This window comes from Mytilus galloprovincialis, chromosome 7, assembly GCF_965363235.1.
Source record: "Mytilus galloprovincialis chromosome 7, xbMytGall1.hap1.1, whole genome shotgun sequence".
In the NCBI taxonomy this organism is placed as follows: domain Eukaryota; kingdom Metazoa; phylum Mollusca; class Bivalvia; order Mytilida; family Mytilidae; genus Mytilus; species Mytilus galloprovincialis.
In genome coordinates this window covers 57,657,405-57,674,234 of record NC_134844.1, presented here as the reverse complement: position 1 = coordinate 57,674,234, position 16,830 = coordinate 57,657,405, and positions in this window count along the sequence as shown.

Here is a 16,830-nt window from a genome sequence, read left to right as displayed (position 1 = left end):
TGCAAAATCAGATCTATACTAGGAAAGAAAAGAAACCTAACAAGATATAATGAAAAAAGACACAAAGTACCACATATTGAGTATTCACAGTTACTGAATTCGAGTTCTAAATCCAATTTCAACTTAAGTTAGACTATGCTTTCCCGGACTATAAAATATCAAAAGTTTAAGTATATGCGTCACGTAGAGCATTAATAGATAACGACTTTAAGTCATGCCAAGATAAAAGTACAAAGGTCAGGATGTAGTACAATAATAATTGATATTTGGAATGAAATATTTAACAATATATGTATATCAAGTACATCATGATTCAAACCCAGTGACATGACATGTGTAATGACTGAATGAAGAAACAAAACTTCCACAGACGCAGCAGATTGATGGCCATTTGTACGTAAGACATTCCGGAACGGACAAATGTGTCGTAACATAAACCATAACATAAGCTTAGTTAATTTGACTATACATTTGGATTTTTTGGTGGCCTCGTGGTGGTAGCATTCTTTAACTTCAGAAATTGGTATTTACTGCATATTGTTTCGCTAAGAACACACAACGTTTAAGAGTAAAAGGAAACAATGATGCGATAGGTTAAAGAATGCTCTTTTTCGGTCAGGCTGATATGTTTTTATTTGGACTAACACGTTCAGTATAACACCTTTCTTAGACTACGTCTGATGGGGAAAACTAAACTGGTTCGCCAGATTGGACGAACATGTTCTGACTTTGTTTCTTATAATGATAGAATTCAGGAAAATACAGTTCTACTTTATTAAGCAGTCATATTATTTAAAGTCAGTAGACGAAGGCCATCTTTCTTTTGTGTTTGCCTATTGTATTCTAAACAACATTAATTATTATCATAAAAAATCAAAAGCATTTTCTAAAATTCTCAAAAAACTGTTTCCATAGTCTTCAAGTTTACTCTTAAGAATTGTTGAATGCGTACTTTGTATTGTTCAGACAACAGTCTGTGTGCCATAGTTTGAGATTTGGTCATTTATCTCCCGTATCATTTGATTAATATAACTAATGTAAATGTACTAAGCGCACTTGAAAAGATTGTTGATTCTGAGGCCATAGTTTACATAAATAAAGCTTGTCAAAAAACGTTCACCACTGACCCAGATAAAGACTGACCACCAACATTTGTAATAAATGAAAAAATAACAAGAATATTTGTCAAAAAGATTTATATACAAATAAATAACAATATTCAGAAACTCTGACTCTGACTTGATTAAAATGCTGTAATAGTGGAAGATATTAGCAAGCAAAATCGAGGGAATTGTGCAAATGATGATACAAGCATGAAAATTACCACAAAGCATCATTATTATATACTTTGTAAGAAATAACTGCTGGCCATTAAAAAAAAAAATTTTTTCAAGATGGCCACAGCCATTTTCTAAAATGGCTGTTTTCTTTAGTTTGAAAATACTGATTTTTCTGGAAAACTTTTCTTTGAACTTCTTTTTAGTAAAAACCAATTACCAGGTTTGGTGGCTACCTTCCTTACATCACATATTTATTAAAAATGAATATTTGACATATCCAGTATTTGCACATGCGCAAAAATGTAACAAAATTCTTTCAAAAACATTTGAACTATTTACTATATATTTAGTGTTTTGGATTTCTAATGATATTATGAATTGGTTTAATAACACTTTTCAAGGTTATGATACACATGTGTTTCACACTTTTGCGCATGTGCAAACTATTTATAGACATTAAGAGGGATTTGTATGCACTACCAGGCAATTATCAGGTATTCGATGGTTAAGGCGAAAATGTAGTTAATCTGGAGAAACATCAAATGTAACTGCAGATCAGCCACTTTTGGTAATGCCTAAGCAAATTCAGTGGGAATGGCTTAATTTGTAAGGAAAATATAAGTTTATCGTCATGTTTGGTGGATTGCACATTGAAATGACTTGTTATAAAACTCTGGGTGATATATTGCGTGATAGGGGATAGACATGTTGTTTTACTGAAGCCAATATTGCAACACCAAGAACGGCAGATTCTTTTTATGTATGTTCAAATGTACCTAGGACTAGACAGGCGCATCAGACAACTGCATGTATTTTGCTTAAAAATTGTTAATTTCAGATTATTAAAGATAAACTCAGAATATATAATATTGTCATGACTCTGTGATGTTCAATGATTTAAAAGACCTGGTGTGAGAAAATAGAGTCATTTCGAACACAGTTTAATTCCTGGCGTTCAATTATAAATTAAGAACTTCTTCTGATTTTGGTATTATGCTCATTTAATGAGTTAGACAGTCCATATAAAGCATGATAGCGTATTGTTTTGGGTCTTGATCGTGTGTATTATGCTCGATCGTTACCGACTCATCTTACGAGATATGACTTCCCTTCCCGAACATCACCCACAGGTGGCAATGGAATTTGAAAATGATAATTTCAATGTACGTAAGACCAGTAAATTTCTTTCTTGTAACACAATTGATCAGGCACAAAAACAGAATAATGCAATTGTGAAGGGTGATATTGGTGCCATAAGATTAACCGAAGATCCCATTTAGACAAATGGATGGTAGCTGGACCAGGAGTCAGTATACTAGAAGATTAATTTGAAAGATCTAGTGGTTTGGGTCATTCTAAAACAGACGAACGACATAATGAAGACTCTCGAAAACACAAAAAGATTTCTTTAAACAGCTTTAAAGGCTTTGCAATTATGAACGAGTTTGGAAATTCATTTCTAGAAGAGTCGTCAGATTTGTAAAAAAAATACTTCATTTAGGAAATTGTTGATTCGGAAACAGGTACAAATGTAAGATATGTAAAAAAAACTCCAAGATATTGGTCCAAACAATACGAAGATCTTTTGAAGCAAATGCAAAACGAAGGAAAACCTGCTTTATATAACCAAATAAAAAAGAACAACTTCCTATTTTGGCCACAAAATGAAACTGGAAACGTCTTTATTAACAACAAAGCTAGAGAACCTTAAAAGTGATTGCGATATCTTTTCAAGACTTTTCATTTCTTGTCACAGTAAACAGTTTTACTTGGAATATTTCTTTATCCATAGAAAGCAAACTGCTCCTCTGCCTTATCTGAGGATGTCACTTGAAATAGTGGTATTAAATCGCTGCAATGTTTACTTGAAACATTCTGCGATTTGCTGATCCGAATTCGGACGCATTTATCGTTGGTGGGGCAGCAATGGTTAATTCCAGGTCACAAAATTGGGCAAAAATATTTGATGATTATGCTCATGATGTCATACTGCCTTATGTAAAGTCTTGCATCGATAAGTATTCAAAAGTAGACATTGTATTTGATGTTTACTAAATGAATAATTTAAAGGCTGTGACAAGACAAAGGCAAGGTTCTTGTGCCAGATGGAAAGGTGTTGGTTCTGGTAGAACACCAAGGGTATGGAGTAGTTTTCTCTGTGAAGATGACAACAAAACAAAATTGTTTCTTGCTGACAAAATTGCTTATTAAGAGACTAATACAAATGTGTATGTTACTCATGGTGAAAATGTTCTTTGCAATTTCAATAAAAAAACTTGATATCTATCCCCTTGTAATCATGAAGAAGCAGATACACGAACGTTTGTCCATGTTCGGCATGATTATGAAAAGTGTTGTAAAAGTAATTTTAGGTAGTACTGACACAGATGTAATAGTATCAAGAATTGCAGCAATCGCAAAATTAGGTAGAACAAATTGCGGATAGGTTATGGAAGGAATAACGACTTTTGCATGTTTTGATGGCTTCCTGCACGTGACATCAACTGCGTTTGGTCCTTGTGTTGCTGATTTTCTTTTCGTCCATGCATTCAGTGGATGTGGCACTTTGTCGAATTGTCATGAGAAAGGCAAAAGGTCAGCTTGGCTAACAATGGAAGGTTTTCCAGATGTAAAGGATGTTTTTTTAGGCTTAAGTATGGAGCGAGGCACGACGTGAATTGTTTGCCAGAAAGCAGCGGCATTGTGATGCAATTCCGCCTACAAGAGGTTCTTCTCCAGAGCACCTCAAAAGAGAAGTATATCAAGGAGGAGTTGCTTTGGCTCAGCCTGATTCATGTATTCGATAGGTACCTATTCTAAGTCATGAACACTGTGGTTGGATGAAAGAAAGAATCAATGACAGTTGGAAACCAAAATGGACTTCTTTGACCTCCGTTGCATCCTCGTGTCAGAAAATTTTGAAATGCGGAGCCGAAAACCGAGCTGTGTTTGTAACTGTAGATTCTACCGTTCTGGCCTTCCTTGTACGGGTTGTTGTATAGGCAACTATCAGATAATTATAAAATAAGCAACCTGTCTTTCTAACCAAACTTAACAAAGAGTGTTAACACTTGTTAAGTTGATGGAAATTATAAAAATATTTTCTACGTATTTGCCGCCATTTTGGAACCGGAAGTCACTATTTTTCTTTATTTATGTGTTGTTTCGTCGTACTTAGGAACTTATTTTAACGTTTTATCATAACTTACATTGGATTATACATCCCTTGTGAAGTTGCTTGAAAGTATAAAAATTCAAATTTTTTACTTTTTTGCCGGCATTTTGAAACCGGAAGTCACCTTTAGTTTCATTAATGTATTGTCTAGTCGCTATCAAGGAATTGTCATTTACTTTTTATCAAATCAAACATTGGATTTTACATATAACACACCTTTTAAAGGATTAACATATTATTGTCAATTTGTAATGACGCCATTTCCGAAATGTGTGGTGGCCATCTTGAAAAAATGATTTTTTTTTCTGGCCAGCAGTGGATTTTTTTTTAGTATCATTTAGTCAACCTTTATACCAAATTTCATGCTTGTATCACGATTTGCACAATTATGTCCATAATATCTCCCACTATAATAAGTTAACGTTATCTAAAATGACCAAAATAGAGTTAAGGATCTACATCAAACTATCGCTTCCCTTTGGAAACCCATAGCACTTAGAAATTCACATAAAGACCTTGATGGCGTGTACAAAATGGAACAACATAATGGAAATGAGATATAAGTCAATGTACCAATATAATAAAATATAAAAAAAAATCCTTTTATGTCTCTTTTATTTGTTTACTTGTATTTGTCTCTTTCTTGACCTCACTGAATGTGTTAATCATTGCTGTAAATGTAATGTCTTATTGTTTCTTGTATATATTGAACTGGTGTTTACAGTTTTTCTTGTGTTGTGTCGTTACGCTATTGTTCCATGTTAGATAAGTGTTGAACGCTCAAAAACGTGTTAACACCGAAACATTCTATATGCACCAGTCCCAAGTCAGCAGCCTGTAAATTCGCGGTTGTCGTTGTGTGCTGACTGTTTTATTTGTTTTTCGTATATTGTTTTGTCATAAATCTGGTCGTCAGTTTTTTTCGTTATAACTTTTTTACATCATGTCATAATGGGACATTTAACAGTCGACTGTACGTTTTGGATTGTGTTCATTGTAAATAAAGGCAACAGTAGTATACCGCTGTTTAAAACTCGTAAATCTAGGGACAAAAAACAAAATCGGGGTAACAAACTAAAACTGAGGGAAACGCATTAAATATAAGAGGAGATCAACGACACAACATTAAAATGTAACACACACAGAAACGAACTAAGCATTAGACAAAATCCGATGAGAATAACAAATATAACATCAAAACCAAATACATGAATTTGGGATAGAAAACTACCGTGACACGTCTTATAGTAATGTGAATTCACACTGCACGGTGATCTGCAGCTGTTTACATCCGCTTCATCTGTACCCTATTATGTTGGATAGTTGTCTCATTGGCAACAACACAAATTGTCAAGATTTTATATCAAGCGTTGAGTGGGGTATATAAATAAGGATTTAACTGTTAACAAAAATTTTTTCGAAATATTTAAGATTTTTTTACTTCAGAAATAGATTACCTGAGCTGTATTTGACAAAACGTTTTGGTATTTTGGTTCTACAGTGCTCTTCGCCTGCGTACCTGAGCGTCACTGATGAGTCTTTTGTAGACAACTCGCGCGTCTGGTGTACACCATTTCAATCCTCGTATCAATATGGCTACCTGGACATCTCCTGTCTGGCATGATGAGGGTACATCTGCTTGGTGGTGGTAAGATATATATAAATATGCAGCCTTAAGGTATCAGTCTTGTATTACAACTTCAGTTTCCGGTGGATGTCAAAACATGGAGTGAAATAAAAAAAAAACAATTAGAATTTAGAGGTATAGGGGGAGGGTTGAGATCTCACAAACATGTTTAACCCCGCCGCATTTTTGCGCCTGTCCCAAGTCAGGAGCCTCTGGCCTTTGTTAGTCTTGTATTATTTTAATTTTAGTTTCTTGTGTACAATTTGGAAATTAGTATGGCGTTCATTATCACTGAACTAGTATATAATATTTGTTTAGGGGCCAGCTGAAGGACGCCTCCGGGTGCGGGAATTTCTCGCTACATTGAAGACATGTTGGTGACCTTCTGCTGTTGTTTTTTTCTATGGTCGGGTTGTTGTCTCTTTGGCACATTCCCCATTTCCATTCTCAATTTTATGAACAAAATTTCCTATGTAGCATTTTTTTTTTAAATTCAAAGATTAGCTGTTTTACATATAAGTCCATGGAGCCGTCAATTACAAGACCGCAACCTTAACTGGTCAAATCCGGAAAGTTAAACCCGATGCCTCGTATAAGGTGAGAGTGGCGCTCTCTGTACGTTAAAACCCCCAAACAATAACAAGGCAAGTTCCTGTCTTATCAAATACCCGTTCGTCCTAATGCCAGTCCTTATTTCCAGCCGTTCATCCAGGTCGACACACTCTTCATTGTCTTCATAAGGAAATGGCTGTACCAAGTCAGGAAGATGACAGTTGTTTTCCATTGGTTTGATATGTTTAAGCTTTGATTTTGCCATTTGAAAGGGGACTTTCCGTTTTGAATTTTTCTTGGAATTCGGTGGCGGTGCTTTTGCTATATTTTTTCCCCAAATATTACCTGTTAATTATCTATTAATGTACTTCTCGTGAAAGCGTGATCGACTACAACTTCTTAGAAAATGGAATAAAAACAAGTGACAGGACGTTGTTTTTGTTTTGGAGTACAAACAATGAAATTACCAGTAGTCCTTTAAAATCGTAGCTTAATAGGCGAACAGACTTACAAATGTCCAGCATATTGTCATTGCCAAACAATGATTATCCTAGCTCTCAATAAAAATTAAAAAAAAACATGTGTTTGAGCTCTCAGCCCTCCCCTGATCTGGGACAGTGATAAAACAGGATAAAAAATAGAAAAAAAAACGTAAAATCAGTTGGAAAGAGGCTAGCTAGAATTTTCAGAATGGTACTTAGAAAGAAGAAAAGACTAACAAATGACAAAAGACACAAAGTATCGTACTTTTATGTATTCGCAGTTACTGATCAAGAAGTCTAGTTCAAAGTCCAGTTTTTCAACTTTGAACTACTAGTATAATATGCTTTCCCTGACTAGAAAAATTATATTAAGGGCGTCACCTACAGCATTAATAAATACCGACTTTAAGTCATGTCAAAATAAATAGACAATAACTGTTTAGTGTCTTTAAATAACAGCTGTATGTGTACGAGGCTGAAAAACAGGTGTACTGCGAGCTTTAACGAGCTATTACTCCTGTTTCGAACCGAGTACAACTACAGCTGATATTTAAAGACACTAAACAGTTATTGTCTTTATCCTGCAAAAAAAACTCACGTTTATTGCATTTATTTTCGGTTTAAAATACCTTGAGGCCCGTGTAGTAATATTAAATCACACATTCAGTTGAAGCCGGTTCGCAGAAAGAATCTCGAATTGTCAACAATAATACATTGCTCAAAGTAAATAATTATCTATTCTAACATAACAATTAATTTTAACAGTAAAAACAAAAGTGTATGAATTGCCCTACGCTTTAGAATTTTGAACTGAACTTGACGTTCACTTAGCATGCTGAAATTGACATTATTGCATGGTTGATTTTGTGTTACACATTTACACATTCAAGTTTTGAACTCGATGATTTGCGCCGTAAAAAATGGAGTTAATCCTGCTGTTCATGTTTGTCTGTTAGCAGAAATTGGTCTTATTGCTCTAATATAAAGAAATGCTTGAAAACAAACAGAACATAAAATCAATCTATAGTTCGCATAATGTCAAGCAATACGTCATTGGAATGCGACTGCAATACACATTCTGAGGTCACAAGATTCATAAAACACTCGTCAACAGCAATACACAAACGTAGTCCAGCAGTGGGCGGATCTTTAGTATACAGATACAGTCTAGCGATATATGTTGGGCTGTACATGTATGATAAGACACCCAATTACAGGATAAAAGAAAAGTACAGAGGTCAGGATGTAGTACAATAAGAATTGATAACTGGAATTAAACATCATGTCTTAAACTTTGGAAAATACAATCAATCTTGTTTTAGTACCAATAAAGGCAATATTGCATATTCAGTTTAGTGTACGGACAATAAAATTGATTACAAAAACTTTTCAAACTAAATTTTAGTTTATTTCTAATGTTGCACTGTTCCAGGCGAGTGGAGTGTTCTGCGCCAACAAACGCGTTTACCCCAACCACAGCTTTCATTTACATGTCCCAAATCAGGAGCCTGTATTTCAGTAGAAGTCGATAGTTTCTGTAATATATCTTGTATTCGTTGAATTGATTCACATTGTTTCATGTCATGGTCTTTAATAGCTGGCTATATGGTATAGGTTTTTATTATTGTTGAAGGCCGTACGATACGATATCCTATAGTTGCTAACGTCTACGTCATTTGGACTTTGGTGGTTTGTTGTTTCATTGGCAATTATATTACATCTCTTAAGTCACGGTGACCTACAAAAGTTGCAAACATCTACGTCATTTGAACTCTGGTGGATTGTTGTCAATCATTACCACATCTCTTTATTTTCATTTTTTTTTCTGTGATACATTTATACTACTTCCCGGTGATAATGATGAGGGCAAAAATGGTAACGTTATGAGCGAGGGCGTATTTTTATCTATATCAGGGTATTTGAATACACAAAAACACTTTTAATTATTTTCACACCATTAGTTTGTAATTAGAAATGTTGTATGTCTACTCCCTGTCTACGTACATATTTTCTTTACGATAAATTACATGTCATTTTAAGTTTATAGTTTTGAAATGTATACTCAGCATCTGAAGATGTTCCCCACTTTTTATTTTGTTATCGTTTTAGTTTGCAAGAAGTGTATATTTTATTATTTAAGAATTGAATGCTTCTTTTTGAAAAGGAGTAGGTCCGGTAAGGACCGATTTTGGCCTCAAATTTCAGGTTCATCTGACGAAAGATTTTGACCACTTTTTAAACACCTAAGTGTCTATTTCATTTGAATCAATTAGTTTATGTGAAAGATTTTAACTGATTTAGTCATTAAAAACGACCCGATTCAAGCTCAAATATGAAAAATCTACCAAATATGCCGAAAAATGTCACTTTTCAGATGGTTTTTGTCAAAAATGAAAGTGGCCGCATCCGTGTTCATCCTCAATCTTTATATATGTAATGTATTATCATAAAATACAACTTACATTTTAATATTAAGGATGAACACGAATGCGGCCACTTTCGTTTCACACGAAAACCGTCTAAAATTTAACTAAAATGCTAGAATTGTGAAGATTTTAGTAATTTAGCATGACTTAATGGTGCTAATACCCGATATATGTGCATTGTATTGTCAAAAACAGCCCATATTTATGTAGCAGAAGCATTCTACTGTACGATAAATAACTAAAAGTTTACATTTTAACAATTTTGTAAAACTGATATATTTTGGGGCCAAAAAGGGGTCTTACTGGACCTACTCCTTTATTGGGGTGTAAAAGCATTGACCGAAGTACATTTTTTATGAAGCGCAGAAGCGCTTCATTCTTAAAATGTGCACACGGTCAACGTTTTCACAACCGTATGAAATTACTAAAATAAGCATTCAATACTAATAATTACAATTTTTCGCTATGATTATGAAAACGCGATTACTGTCAAGTTTTTTCTTTTATTCACCTGACGTGTGCACTTTATTGTAGAAGCACGCGTCAACATGAATATTAAAATGCATTTTGACATGAGGTTTATTTAGGAACAACGCCAATCAGAATAACGTATTATAAAGAAACATACATCTAATGTAATTATTTAAAATTGATCTGTAGCATCAATGTTTTATACAGATACTAGTATACCATTTTCCAACAAACTATATTTTGTGGTAGATTAACTCAGCTATAGAAATCTTGATCTGCTTTTCTAGCAATTCTGTGTTGACATGCATTTTCATTGATATGGTCATAACTGTATATTGAACCTGTTTATAAAACTTAGAATTTGTTGAAATACTTAGGATTGTCTACCCTAGTAATAGATTACCTTGTCTGAATTTGACAAAACCCTTCCGAATTTGTGGGTCTCTAATGCTCTTCAACTCGTACTTTATTATATACCTTTCATACTTTTTTGACTGGAGCGTTTTCTGTTTAACAGAAACATGTACAAAATTATGATCGTTACTACATGTATCTATACTAATAATCAAAGGTATAAGAGGGAGCTTTCAACCTGTTTACTCAGCACATGTCCATATACAGAACGTTTACTGACTAGATGATGTTTATTATTGCCATTGACGTTTATACATGTATCTATGTCATCTCTGGTACATATTGTTGACAATTATTTCACCTTTGGTCACTAACCTTAAAGTCTTCATCATTTCTACGAACTACAAAATAATGTCTCATATAAAGTTGTTGATACAATAATGGGGGTACGAGGGTGCCATCCGTTATTGATAACAATTACAAATCTAGTAAATATAATAACTATTGTCATTGTTATTTTGCTTAGTTTCTTTTGTTACCTTTGCTTCGATCGGACTCGGACGACTTTTAAACTGATTTTTACTCTACGCATTGTTGTGTGTTTGTTTATTCTACATTGGCTAGAGATACAGGGAGAGGGTTGAGATCCCACAAAGTATGTTTAATCCCGCCGCATTTAGCGGATGTCCAAAGTCAAGAGCCTCTAGTAAGTCCTGTATGTTTTTTTTTTTTAATTTTAGTTTATTTATATGTTTTGGAGTTTAGTATGACGCCTATTTTCACTGAAATAGTACACATTTTTGACTGTTCTACCGAGGCAAGCGCTCTTTGGTCTGGTTGTTGCCTCTTTGACACATTTACCTTTTAAATTTAAAATCTAATTTTTATATACGGCTCCTCTTGTGTGGGTGCTTTAGTAAGATGAATTTCTTATTCTACCCCCACCATCCGTAAAAAGGGGATAAAAGCCAATGCAGATTTAAAACCGAGCAAGTGTGTTTTTCCAAATGATGAGTAGAAAAACCAAGAAAACATATTACGCAACGTTACTTCTATCGTAATATATCTTGAATCACCGACAGTCATTTTTAATGAAACATGGCTGCAACAGCCAATAAAAACGCTGTTAGCTTACGGAAATAGAACAAACAATTTTGACATATGTCTAAAGCAATGAGTTATATGTCTTTCAACCGTATGAATACTTCAAATTTATATTACATCTATAAATAGACACCATATTACATTCTAAATGATAGATTTACTTTCATTTTATGTAAAACATGTCTATTGAAGCTGAATAAACATATTTATGGTCCCATAATTTTATGAATATGATATGCATAGCACTAAGAGTAAAGTGGTTAAGTAATTTTTGTGTTGTTTATGATCTTATTAGGTTATTTTGTATAAACATTGATTTTATTTTGCATACACGTTGTATATATTGTACATTTGTATATAGGCTAATTGATTTGCACGTATAGAAATCACATCGCTCTTAACAATTTCTTCTATACTCGAGTCCATGTATGTTGGGTATTTTTCGTATATGGAGAGTGGTCTCATTGGCACTCATACCACATCTTCTTATATCTACCTTAAAGATTATCCTGAAAGGATGATTATCAACTTACCCCAAAAAAGGCAAGATGTTAATGTGTACTAAAGTTCTGATTAAAATATAAATCAAAACCAATAATTGCGAGATTCGCAAAAGAAGAAATGAATATTCTGTTAGAAAAGAAATACTCCTGCCTCAACCTCCCCCTATAACAAATCAGTGAAGTTTCCACAACTTGATATTATTTTTTTTTATTCCCTATGCTTTATTCCTTATCAACATATTAGGTTTGTCTATCTACATGATAAAATCTGACTCGATATAAGGAGGTTCGAATTCGTACCGCACTTGAATATATATTCACATTCCATTTCCTACATACATTTTGTATATGCTGCACTATCGGTTCATGTACCTCCAATATTCTATGTAACTGTATGGTACAAGTGCAAATATTCAAATTTTGGTATTAGATGAACTAAACTGTTAATTAGAAAGAGTGTTATTACCCTTCATCTGCGACAAAACTTGACCACAATTAACATAAACAGGAAGGCGCAACACCTTGTGGTTTGAACAAACACCATAAAACTACCAAAAATAACTTGGCCTTCAAATAGTTTCAAGATAATATAAACAGTTTCTTAAGGTAAATACGTTCATAAAAGAAATAAATAACACAAACAACTATGATTGCTCCATATTATATTAAGGGGGCAGACCTTGGTTCAGGGAGATAACTCTTTAAATCAGTTAAGCGTTTGTAAAAGGCAAGTTCATCAATGTAATTTAAGCATTTACCTGAAACAGATTTAAAATAATCTATGTAACCTAGAAGCTTAGAATATATTTTTGAAAATGGTTGACACAAACGTATTGATGATTTTAAGAGTTATTTCCCTTAACCTAGGTCTACCTCCTTAAATCAAACTGTAAAATGAATAAGTAAATACATAGTAGCGGCCTAAGCGCTCACTTGGTTGTTATTTCAAATAATATTTCAAACCAAGGGGGGCATTACTGAAATCTTCTTTCTTCATTTGAACTCCGGAGGATACTATTAGTTATCTAATTGACAATCATACTACATCTCCCTACTCCAATATCTTATAATTATTGATACAGAAATATAGCATTAAAGACTCCTCCCGCGCCCAACAGTATAAGACTGATGCTTACAGGATGTCAACTTGAGTGAATATGATGTATACATCTTTCAAATGAGGCAAAATTTGTTTGGTTATTTTATACTAATGAAAATTTGTCTGTACTTAAATATTTAGGGAGCTATATTATTACATGTCTAGATGTTAGACGAAATGTTAATTAATGTATGTAATAACAATGATAATTGTAATGATTTTATGGTTCTGATCCTGCCTGGAACTAAATGTATTTGAATTTTATAGAATGAAGATAATAACACCTGTCTGGACTTTTTTTTTAATGTTTCATTTTATTATATAAAAATGTTTTTCTGTTACAAATCATGATGTATTGTTATATGTGTACATGTTATGCTGCCCATCATGGGCCCTTGATTGGAATAATAAAATATTCTTATTCTTATTCTTATTCATACACAGCGACATTCGCTCGAAATTCAAAATTTAGTATGAAACATATATGCCTCATGTTAGGAGAGCTACACGGAAGTATTTAGGCCTCATATATTGTTTGGTCCAAAGGGTACCTGTTGAAGTCGAGAGTTGAGTCCTTTACGAAAAGCACTCCTTTCCAGTGGCAGTCAAAAAAGTCCCGGCATTCTTCCCGTTCGACCTTCAGTGCCGGATATACCAGTTCAATGTATTTGAAGAGTGTAATCATCTAAAAATGCACGGAATATTTCCAACTGTACGTTTAATACACATCCAATCATTCAGTACAGCGTTGTAGAACACAAGGCTTCCTTTCAGAGAAACGAAAAATTATTTAAAACCTCGAATCAAAAGAGGAAAGAGAGCTGTTGAAATCATGAAATATATAACACTGGACGTTAAACAAACGACATCAAATATTTCGATTAATGCTGCAGATCATGCAATGTGAAAAAAAATGATTCCAAATCAGGTTCAGAAATATAAATATCATGAAATATTTACCACTGGACGTTAAGCAAACAACAACAAATCTTTCGATTAATGCTGCAGATTATGTTATGTGAAAAAAAGGCTTCCAAATCAGGTTAAGAAATCTTCATGCTTATTTTTATAAAAAAGGAAACAATTGTATTCAACTGAATTAGCAGCTGTTTGTTGTTTATGTGTTATCTTATAAATTTGTGGATTTTTGTTAAGCTATATTTGGTCGTAGAGTCATCAAATCTGTCTAAATAAAATGATCCTTTGTTTTGTTATTTATGTAGCTATGGCCAAGCAATGTGCATCCCTGTTAATAGATAACTTAAAACTCAGCACTTTGATAGGACAATTATATTAGATAGCAAGAAATGCCACCGTTGATTGTTGATGAATTTATGACTCTTAATGAACTTCTCCGAACATTGTGTTTTATTCCCGATTGTGACAGTTTGGCTGAGAAGATTTTCGTGGTAGGTGATACAAAGACGCTTATAATTTTGAGGGTGATGGTTACGCTGTTTCCGTGTGATTCCATCGGTTGTTTTAGTTTGATTTGTATTCATTTTAAAAGATCGAGTCTGTGATAATTGTATGAATATTTTAGAAGATGAAGCCCATGTTATTTTATCGTGTCCTTTGTATGGTGATTTTAGAAAAAAATTATTTGATGAAGCAACACATTTTAATAGTGATTTTATGTCTTTTCATGATAAACAGAAATTAGTGTTTTTATTTATATATAATTACAGATAATAATATGATTCGTAGCTGTGCCAAAGCCTGTAATCTTATTTTAAATATAGTCTCTTGTAATTCTGTACAGAATGGCTCTCTTTTTATGTTTATATATTTTTACATTTAATGTAATGTTGTATTATATATTATTGAGAGATGAGACTTACATTTTTTTTTAAAAATAAAATATTGAATTGAATTTGTAACTTCTTCATTGATTTGTTATGTTGCCGTTACTGTAATGGAATTGCGATTTCTGCATTATCGTTATCTCGGTGAATTGTTAAATGTTTTTAAAAATAATGAATTATTTTTACTTTTATTAGATTTAAAAAAAAATTATGGTCAATTTAAAATTGATATGATTGAAATTTTATACATGTTTTTGCCATGTGTGCGAAGTCGCTTTTCATGCGTCAAATCGTGACATAAAAATGTTATTGTAAGTTTAAATAATCAATGTACTGAATATTCATAATGATTTCGTTTGAAGTTTGACAACATAAATATTCATGTGAAATTTATTCTTACCATATCAGTACATGGCATTTAATCCACTGTGACAACTTAAAAATACTCTGATCAATTTACATCACGAATATTTGCCAGTAGTATCGGTAACTTCTATCATTAACACCAAATGTTCTTCTGTTTATAGACATAGTAACAGCAATCTTTGTTTGAAAATTACATGACTTTGTATGCACAAAGAAAAACCATCGAACACAGTTTGGGTCTGGTGGAGATTTGTCTCATTGACAGTCATACCACATCTAAATTTCAAACATGCTCAAAAACTGTGAAAAATAAATGCATATTCAAGAGTCAATAAAAAAATAAGGAGATGCCAAAGAGAAAATTATCCGCCAAAGTTAGATGTAAGCAATGGTAGGCAACCATACATGCATATGTATACTATTAACAACCATATCTTTGGGTCGGCTTTAAAAGGTATCGACATGAAATATATGGAGCAATTAATGGCAGGGTTAAACAACCCATAGCTTTGGACAGTGGTGTACCAGCTCAACATAATAACAAACCACAAAAAAATATTCGAAAAAGGCTCAGCTCATCAGATTTATACATGTATAAGAATAACATCAAACAAAAACACCCACTGGACGTGGCAGAGTATTTATAAAGGCAACAGTAGTCATGTAGTATACCGCTGTTCAAAAGTCAAACATCGATTGAGAGAAAACAAATCCGGGTTACAAACTAAAACCGACGGAAACATATCAACTATAAGAGGGGAAACAAACAGGAACAAATGCCGTTAAAAACTTCCATCATCAACAGATACACTAAAATACAAAAAACCAAACACCAAACATTCATTCATCATACATTATCCATGCATTATCCTTAACATAAACAAGACACTAAGTTCAGATCTGAGGCTATTTTTGACATTATTTTTATGATACGTACCTTTGTAAACGTTTTGTTATTTAACTGATCGAGATAACAAACATGCAGGAGATTTACATTTAGGCACTAACAAATCTGTGTGAGAGTCCTTTCAACATGCATATACGTCATTAATACAGCACCCCCCCCCCCCCCTAATAATAAAAAAAGACATCCAGAAATCAAGATTCCTGGTGGCAACATTTAGTGTTGTTAGTTCGAACTTCACATGGTGCGTTCGAATCCAATCTCAATTGACTAGGATAAACAAAACGCCACAGTATTTTTAAAGGTGCTCACAGTGGCGTTAAACACCAACATCAGTTATCATCTAGAGGTCAGAATAAAGTCACCAACAACAGACACAATATATAAAAAGAAGATGGGGTATGATTGCCAATGAGACAACTATCCACAAAAGACCAAAATGACACAGACATTAACAACTATAGGTCACCGTACGGCCTTCAACAATGAGCAAAGCCCATACCGCATAGTCAGCTATAATAGGCCCCGATAAGACAATGTAAAACAATTCAAACGAGAAAACTAACGGCCTTATTTATGTAAAAAAATGAACGAAAAACAAATATGTAACACATAAACAAACGACAACCATTGAATAACAGGCTCCTGACTACGGACAGGCACATACATGAATAATGTGGCG